A 10,264-nucleotide genomic window follows, 5' to 3' on the forward strand; every position below is an offset into this window, starting at 1 on the left:
AATGTTATGCCTGCAATGCTGCAAAACACATGGAGAGAGGTGGAATACAGATTGGACATCTGCCGCGCCACTAATGGTGAGCATATCGAAGTGTATTAGGTATGTAAAAAACATTTTGAGTTACCCTACCTGTAGAGGCAAACCGAATGAAAATATCAACAATATTTTTCAAATCAAGATTTTCAGGTATAACTCCCTGTAAAGTTGATTTGAATAATTTCGAGGGAAAAATTGTTCCGGAGCCGGGTATCGAACCCGGGACCTTTGATTTAACGTACCAACGCTCTACCACTGAGCTACTCGGGAACTCTAACCGACACCGATCCAATTTTTCCCTCTATATCCACAGACCTCAAAGTGGGCTGACAACCGTCAAGCAACCAACTTCGAGTGCACACTAACTCCGTGTGACTTAAATTGTGGTTTTCTGTTGACGAACAGTGACGTGTATTATGCAAATCAAGATTTTCAGGTATAACTCCCTGTAAAGTTGATTTGAATAATTTCGAGGGAAAAATTGTTCCGGAGCCGGGTATCGAACCCGGGACCTCGAAATTATTCAAATCAACTTTACAGGGAGTTATACCTGAAAATCTTGATTTGCATAAGTTCCCACAAGGAACTTGCAATCAGCACCTAATCCCTTCTCCAAAGCTTCCAGTCCTCTTTCTACCAAGCTGCAGTTGGTCAGCTGGCAATTATCCATGGTAGCCTATGTTTTCTAGACCAAAACTGAAACATTAATTCTTTAAGTGCGAGATATAAATCATTAACCCTTAAGTACTATGGAAGTTATTGTCACGAAACTATTATGGAAGGGTCTGTGAGACCTCTGTTTATTTTATAATAATACCATATTTATAAAATAAGAATTTATTATATATAACATCTGCAGCATATTGACCATTGATACATGACTACAGAATATTATAATATGTAAATTTAAGTCGTTTGGAAAATTTAAATAGATTAAAACACTTACAAACAATAGAAATAACAAAAAAAAAAAAAAATGCAGTAATGACTTGCTGCTTTTCCCAACTTTTCATTTTTTAAACTTATTAAACTACTAGCCATAACCATATGCTTCACTCCACTTGTTAGAAACAAATATTGACTTAAATCTAAATACAGTAAGTTTTGTAATAACTTAATGAATAACAGCTTTATGTATGTTGTATGTCGTTTGCTCCTGAATCATTTTGAAAGTTGATTTAAAATTATGAATTTAACTGTTGTTATCATGCAATACTTTCTGAAGTTGTTCAGTCAATTCTACTTTTAATATTGATACTATATTAGACCTAACAGACAATTGGTCAACGTCTGAAATGAATATACTTGTAAGAACTGAAGGCTCTTACTCTCAGATGGAAGATTTCCAATTAAGTGATAAGCTTGAACTTTAAATGATGTCGTAGAATTGATTTTATGTATTTCTTTTGCACCAACAATGGCACTTGAATTAAGGTGGTGTACTGTCTTACATTATTTAAAAAGTGTGTTGATAACAGATGTACTTCGATAAGCATGTTTTTAATTGGTTGTGGGGGGGGCTCTTGAATCTCAGGAGGAATAACTTTTACAACAGTGCAACATAATTTGGCTCATTACCCCATTTTTTTGCATTGCATTTATTGCATGGTTTATTCATTTTATCTATTTTAATACAATTCAAAGGAGCATAATATTTGGATTATAAATTAATGGAATGCTAAGCTAATGTACTATTACTGCATACTAAATTAATACACTATCGTTCATTAATTCTCTGAAATGAAAATTAAGTTACATAATTATTATTTTAAGAAACACAGGAAACGAATATGGATAAATTATGAGCATAAGAACACTATTTCGTGACACTTTGTTGATCTCAACGGTAAAATACTAATGTTTACTCTATATATGCTGTATTTTTGGTCCCGGGAAAATACTCATCTTTACAACAAAACTCTAAAAAATAGGCTATTATGTTCTGTGGACAAAAAGAAATTGAAGTGTATAAAATTAAAGTATTTTATGTGGATCAAATAATGTTTAAATAATCAAGTAATATAATATTGTACATATATAAAATTTTCTGTGCGTAAGAATCTATTTTAATCTTACCTATCCTCGATTCACTCAGGAGTTACTCTATTAGCATATAGCATTATGTCCACCTAGAGAAACTACACTTTCCAATGCTGAAATAATAATTATACAAATTGGTTAAGTAGCTTCTGTTTCTGAGATTACTTCACAAAAACATTCTCTATATGTTAATATTGATAAACGTATTAATTACATTCACTTCATACAATTATATCGACATAAAATAGTGTTAAATGAATAGTTTCCGTTTGTTGTTGTGCAAGGCCCCTTATAGATGAAGTCATTTGTTTTCATTTCGTTATAGCCTATTAGCCTGAGGTGGCGCTGATAAAACGCACTGTCATTTTGAAACTCGTGTATCTCGTTACATAACAGTCCTATCAAAATTTTGCATTGAATAAAACTAACCGGGAATCGTTTTTAAAGAAACTTTTGTTATGTAATATTTTTCATAAAAATCAGTAAGCGAGAATTTTCGATTTATTTAATTCAGGGCCCCCTTATAATCTCCCTTTTAAGTAAAGTATTTTGAATGCCATATAGCCTAAAATCTAAAATCTAACTTAATTTATATTCCAATTTTCATATAAATCGGTTCAGCCATTCTCACATGAAAAGGTAACAAACATCCAGACAGGCAAAAAAAAAAAAAAAAAAAAAAAAAAAAAAAAAAAAAAAAAAAAAAAAAAGCTATTTTTGGTCTCAGGATGGTTAATTATACATGTTAACACCAATTATTTTTGGAAAACCGAAAAATTACCAGAAAAATTACACAAATTTTGGTTACACATTTATTATTAGTAGACTTCTTATGGCCTCCTCTATACTACTGTATATCGCGGCATGTTTGAATTCTTGTCTGCAATGAACAAATGTTAAGCTTTTTGTTATTTCTATTGTTTTGCATTACTGTGGTTGCAATAGTCTAATTATTAGTATAGATTATCATGTTTTTATATTGTCAAAATAAAAAGAATCCAAAATATAATACTAGCCTAATATTTATTACATTTCAACATGTCAGTGAAAAATATTGTTCAATTTTCTGCAATGGAAAATGTTTACTGTTTAAAAACATATTTTTCACTCTGCAGTTTTTTTTAATTAAAGAGCAAAACACTTTTTATAACACTGCACTCCTTCATAGGACCACTCAATCTCCGTGCAAACACTTCACATAAATTTTTCTGGAGCACTCCAAGCAAATAGAAACTCCACATCGAGGGCATGGATATTTGTTTTTTTCTCTTTAAACATGGAAACCACGTTGCCTAGAAGGTCCTGCTTTTTCCCTTTTGTTTACATGTAAAGATGACAGTTATACCACAGTCTTACTATATATAGTCGCGAAGCTCAATATGTAGTAAAAATGCAAACATGGGTAGTTGCCCTCCACTAGGATCGCTACTATCGCCTCATCATCGCAGATCTCTCTCCTAGTAGACGACAAAATATGTTACACTTTCGTTGTGTTCTTTTGGAAAAATTAACACCTTCCTTCCATTATTGAAATATTAAATGCATGAAGGTAATTTATTATTTTAATGAAGTATATTAAATTCCACCATAAACTCAAAGATACCTACAAGAAATAGGTTAATATTATTTTTGTTTGCGCAAAACGAACTGAAATTTACTATAATCGCTTCACTCATTCAAGATTATAGCGATAATTAACTATGAAACCAATAAATATTAATTTTCATTTCCCTTTACAACAATAATAATGGAAATATGAATTAATGGAGTAACTTAGGTGTACCGGTACTTGTAGTGTAGGCTTACGTAGTTAACAAAGTGGGTTGAGGTTAAGCAATAATAATCACACCAGAATTGGAAATAAAACGTGATCAATAAATTTTATTGTAACAGACTTTTTCTACGTCTCTAGTAAAGTAACAAATAAAAATAACGACAAAATTAACAGCTATAATTAAAAACATATCCTTTGAAAAAAAAAAAGTTGGCCTAAGCAATAATAATCCCACCAGAATTGAAAATAAAACGTGATCAATAAATTTCATTAAAACAAACTTAATTTTTCTACGTCTCTAGTAAAATATTTTTATTCCAATTATTGTATTTTAGCCATTAACATTTTCATTACAACCAATAACGAACATTTCACAAGCATCAATGTGAAATACGCAACGAGCTAGCACTCGATGGAAATACGACACGGTCCAAAGTCGACCGTGGAGAGTCTATTGTTTCTAGTTGCTAACCGCTTGGAGCGCTTTATCACGAGATTTGCAAAAAATCACCTCAAGCTTCGCGACTGTATATAGTAGACTGTGGTTATACCCCACAACAATCCGAAACATTAAAAGAAATAACGAAAACGTGTATGTGAAATACATGGGCTATTCCATATGAAATCGATCAGTGAAAAACCTCGCATTTTTTTAATACTCAAATTGTTTCCCTATTTATACAAGGTGCTGAGGAGAGTGCATTTGCAAAAATATACTATCGAAAGTCAAACGATTTTCGTATTGTTGAGCGACAAATTTAGCGTATTTTATAAAAACAAGCCTCTTTCAGCGCTCAGAACTCTGGGACCATTTACTGTAGAACATTGAACGGGAGCTCATTTTGAAGCTGACATTGGTAGGTTATGTTAAGAAGTAATCCTTATTTTTATTGTGTACAGAGAGAGACATATAATCTGATTTTACTTACTTCTAGGCTTTTTGCCCATTTGAAAAAAAAAAAACCTCGCATTATTAAGAGGGATTCGGCATTGTTTTCTTAGTGGCTCGGCAATAAGTTTCGAGGGTATTAAATAAATTATTTTCACATTCCTAGACTTGAACGACGCAGTACCGCATGCACTGGCCGAGAGATGAAGATAAGCAAGCATTGGGCATCGTTTTACTCCTGTGTTTATGAAAACTTGTGATAAAGCTAGCCCAGCTATGCACTACTAGACGAAACATCACGTGTTTGTCTCCTGGCCTTGGTTGTCTCAGCTAGCTCCCGTCTCAGTCAGCTGGTTACTTTATGCGCGTACTATTTATTTTCTTTCTTTGATATTTTCAATACTTTCTTATCAATGGTGTACCAGTAAAAAATGTGTGTTTATTTGTACTTTCAATGCGGAATCTAACCATATATTTTTAAAATATTTTTTCGTGGGCCAAGGCGTCTTAATGAAGAAAAATCTAAATTTCTCCATTTCCATAAAAAGTAAGAAAAACTGTTTACATGTCAATATAAACTTTAATTTCTCAGCATTAAAATAAACCATGACTTTGATCATTGGGTGAAAGGGTTTCGGAGCCACAACAGTTTAAAGTTGCTAATTTTATGAAAATACGATAAATTTAAATATTTTTAATTTAAACACTATGAAGTTCTGATGCCTCAAACTTTGCACAAAGCATTGTATCACAGTTGTCAATGGACAGAAAAAGTTTCATTGTATTTAAAAGTTGCAAGGTCAATTTTCTCTATATTTCGGTCGATTTGAGATGGAATAGCCCACACGCAACTACTATACAGTAAAACCTGTCTGAAAGATCACCCCTATTGAGAGACCATTCCTCCTAAAGACCGATTTTTTTAAAAACCGAATTAAAAATCCATAAAACCAATGTAAATCACACTCCTTTTAAGAGATCATCTCTCTCCCCGACCACCGACCAGTGATTAAATAGCCATTTCCTTAATTTTACCCCTTTTAACCATACTGTATTTTAAAAATTTACAATTTAGTATTTTATTATATTACTGTAGCTTAAATAATTCCAAGAAATTCGTACAGTACTAGAAGTTAAAATGATGTTTGACAACACTGTTGTGATACCGTATTCACATTGAATGCCCATCTCAGACTTTAATCCCTTAAGGAATGTTGCGGATTGCTACGAAAAAGGTACGATGACCATTTGCAAAGGGGCACTGAGGTATGACAAAGGGTTATTTGCACCGCTATTTAACAGTTTCTTGAAAGGTAAGATTGCTCATGCTGTATGACAGTTCTACTTTTCGTTTGTACATTAAAAATCAAATCGTTATTTGTTAATTACAGTGTAATAATTTATTTTATGCTCGACCATGCCGAAATGTAGTAATTATACACCTGGTAGCAATCCTTTAATGCATGTCATTAAAGTACCTATTCATTAAAGTTCAGGTTTTCGATTATTCTCGGATATGCAATCGAAAGACAACTAGCAAAACATCACGCAGGCTGGAAATCCAATACTGTCGCAGAAGGTTATGTTCTGTTACTATAATAATTAGCGTTAATTGTAAATAATATTCAAATAAATTCAATTTGTCATCTCGTTTTTCAATGTCGAATTCAGTTTCAAGGTTATATCAAGTTTAACGTTTATCTTACTCTCTAGAATATCAAGGTCGTCGACATTCGTTGCCCGGAAAAAATCTATACTTTCGCGTCTGCGCAAATCTCACAATTTACGAGATTGCACCAAGTCATTTCGCTCCCCAGTCACATAAGAATAACATGAATATTTATGAATACTTTCAAATTAGAAATATGGTCGAGCATAAAAAGTCGTATGAAACTTGTCTATAATGGTAATTAAGACGCTCGTATGAAAATTATGAAACTCGCTTGCGCTCGTTTCATAAACATCCTCGCGTCTTAATTACTATCATTATAGGCTCGTTGCATAATGTACTATTTTCTTCCTCCTACCTATTTGAAAAATCCGGTGATTAACCCACCGATGACGAGGATGAAGTTAAGAGAGAATTCAATCCGAAAAAATGTGACTAGAACAAGCCTTATTGAGTTAATTCAACAATCGGCACCACTGAAAGACTGTATGAATCGAGAACATATAAAACAATTGAACTTCTTAACATGTTAAAGAATAGTTTTGAAAATGAGATTGTAAAAAGGAAAATTTAAAAAGTTAAGGAGAGTTCAATTTATGATTTTGTGAAGGGGAGTCAAAGGAGGAAATTGTAAAAATAACGTAAAATAAGAAATAAAGTTCTCATTTCAAGCTTTTACTGTTAGCAATATTTTTCACGTTTTATTTGTTTAACATAAAAACGTTTTAACTCATTATTTGTTTAAAATAACTCCCCCTATTGAGAGACCACCCCTCTGAAAGACCAATTTTTCATGGAACCAGCAGTGGTCGTTTAATACAGGTTTTACTGTAGTACGTCTGTGAGACCAAGTAACTTGTCCAAACTGCTCATTTCATGCCAGACATGCTAACCATTACTCCACAGCGGTGGACCAATTTTACATTTACTTTATCTGTTTATTTAAAAGAGCAAGATATCATGTGAAATGTGAATTCTAATTATTTTATTTAATCTCGTCTTTAAGTTTAACCGGGGTAACTTTTTTTTCTGCAGTATATTATTCATATTTTTTCAAGTGGCTGCTTGAACACCTGCAGAGTCCTAACACATCAGTACAGGCTCTTACAAAAAAAAAAAACATTACAGTGCTTCCATTCCTCAGATGAGGTATATAAATTCTTATACATTCAGAAATTTAAAAAAAATATTATACTCCAGACACATGGTCTGAAGACAGTAATTCGTCAATTTAAGCACAGAAACTTAATCATAAACGAAAACAAGAAAAATCTTTCGAATTCAATATTTTTCTAATGTTATTAGAAAAAAAAAAAGTTCGGCCAAGTTTGAGCAGGCAGTGCCCCCCATAACTCCGCCTATGTCCGTGATAATAAATAAACGTAACAGCCAGAACCTCAATAAAAGGCTGAGGGTTTCAAAAAGCATGTTTAGGCATACATTTACTTTTACAGAAAATTTCAGAGATCAGAGAGAGAATTAATTTTGCCATCACAAATTCCATAATGTGGTTTGTAAAGACAATGAATGTTGAATATATTATGAAAGCACGACCATTGTCCTAAGAGTGCCCACTGCCCATTGTTTATTAGGTTTGTTTCAACAGTCATGAGCATGTCCACATAAACTTTACTGTTCCTGCAGTGATAACTTCAGATTCTAACTACTTGCTGACTGATTAAAGTCAGGCACTCTTGCAGCATATCAAACTGTCACCAAATTATTTTCTAATGTTCAGAAATATTAATTTGCTGATCAACCGCAAACCAATCAAGTCACATTGAAGCATCTGCATTAAGATAGTTAATCCCTTTCAGCATACTGGGACAGATATGGCACATACCAGTTTTATATTCATATAACTTATAATAAGCATATACCATAATATTTCAAACTGCATACTGGGACAGATATGGCACACTGTCAAGAATAACAGTATTTGACCATATGTGACATCACTTGAGAAAGAGAGAACTACTTAAGTTATTTGAATATTAAACCAGTGTGTGCAAAACTGTCCTATGCAGTAAGGGGTTAAGGTATAGTTGGCCTGGGTAGCATAGTGGATATAGCACTGGCCTTCTGTGCTCGAGGTTGCGGATTTGATCCCAGCCCAGGTCGATGGCATTTAAGTGTGCTTAAATGCGAAAGGCTCATATTAGTAGATTTACTGGCATATAAAGAACTCCTGTGGGACAAAATTCCAGCACGCCAGCAATGCTGATATAACCTCGGCAGTTGCGAGCATTGTTAAATAAACCATAATTGTTGTTTAGTTATGGTATGTGTAACTTTTATTGACTGCACTGGTACACGCGTACATTTTGCATTAATATTTTATGTTTCCATGCTTATCTATATTTGGTTATTAAAATTACTGTGAAATTTAATTACATCTTCAATCTACGAGATTAGTAAATTATTTTACTACATGAGTGTTCGTGCAGCGATTATTTCAGCAGAAGTTTTTGGATTCTACTTTCTTCACATCTTCCACCTTTTTATTTCCAATAGATACTTTGCCTGTTGGATATGCTAGTTCTAATGCACTGAATATATTCACAGTCTAGTATATATACAGTGACGAAGCTCAATATGTAGTAAATATGCATCCATAGATAGTTGCTAACAAGTAGGATCGCTAATATCGCCTCATTATAGACAATGCGAAATAGTACTGGCACAGTCTATTGTTTCTAGCACCCACACAACTTAAGCTTCGTGACTGTAGACACTAGAATGTGATATACGATATCTATGTTATCGCTCCCTCATTTTCTTCTCAGGTGAAATAGATGTTCTATAATACATCCAATAAGGGAAGCACAACCAATTTCAACTCAATAATGAAGAGAAATCTAATATTAATAATTGCGCTTGGCAGAGTGACAATAAAAGTTTACCAACATTGAATGATAGAACGCATTCGCCAGGTCCATTTTTGTTAAAAACGAAAAAGTCAATGACTTACTCTCTTTTAACACAAATCAGGATATAAGAAGAGATGAGATATAACATAACGGATACCATGACATTTTAAGCAGCTTAGACAAATCGATAAAGAAAGAAACGAAAATCACTGAAAACCGATTTAGTCCATTGGTGTTTATTAAAATAGTACTCATTTGGATATCGATCAGTTACATTTTTAATAACATTCCAATTAGTTTTTACTCTATTGTGTGAAGTTTGTATTTTTGGCTAAACTAGATAGCAAATAGGTACCTCCCTTCGTACCAAGAGGGCTTAAAAATATATATTCTAAGCCCTCTTGCTTCGTACTCCACTTATATTCCTTCAGCTGTTTCTTCAGTCTTACCAACATATTATCTAGCGTGACATTATGGAAGTAACTGCTATGTAACTACTAGTAACTACTAATATTATCTAGCGTGACATTATGGAAGTAACTGCTATGTAACTACTAGTATGTTACTTACAACTAGCTTTTAGAGAACCCAGAGGTTTACTGTCGCCCTCAAAATCGGTAAATGTTGAATACATGAAAGCACGACCGTGGTGTAAAGAGTAGACTTATGAAATCACTAACATAACCTATTTGACCTATGTAAGAAAGGTTATAGGTATGGACACAAAGATATCTGTATGTAGGTATGTCCCCATCCGTATGGATGTGCTATGTGATCTGACCAAATACTGTCGTTTCGTTCCCTCGTTACTTACCACAAATCACAGCAGACAAATTTTTACGTGATAACAACAGCCCGACCACAGTCTGACTGTGGTTATATCACGTTATAGTATTTTAAGATGGCGACTGGCCGCAAGACTAGGCTTCAGTGTTCGAGACATCATTGCCGATCTTAAGTTCTCTACATCTGTGCCCTGATCACAT

At 33.4% G+C, this 10,264-nt stretch overlaps 1 long non-coding RNA gene across 1 annotated transcript; it reads right to left on the minus strand.

The window, feature by feature from the left end:
- Positions 1 to 610: 610 nt before the first annotated feature.
- LOC138702320 (uncharacterized) lies at positions 611 to 10,169 on the minus strand. The gene is made up of 2 exons (XR_011332832.1): positions 10,093 to 10,169; positions 611 to 732 (listed from the first exon to the last, which is right to left on the minus strand). It is a non-coding gene; the product is annotated as an uncharacterized lncRNA (long non-coding RNA).
- Between the last annotated feature and the right edge of the window lie 95 nt (positions 10,170 to 10,264).

The sequence above is a fragment of the Periplaneta americana genome, chromosome 6 (genome assembly GCF_040183065.1).
Source record: "Periplaneta americana isolate PAMFEO1 chromosome 6, P.americana_PAMFEO1_priV1, whole genome shotgun sequence".
Taxonomy (NCBI): domain Eukaryota; kingdom Metazoa; phylum Arthropoda; class Insecta; order Blattodea; family Blattidae; genus Periplaneta; species Periplaneta americana.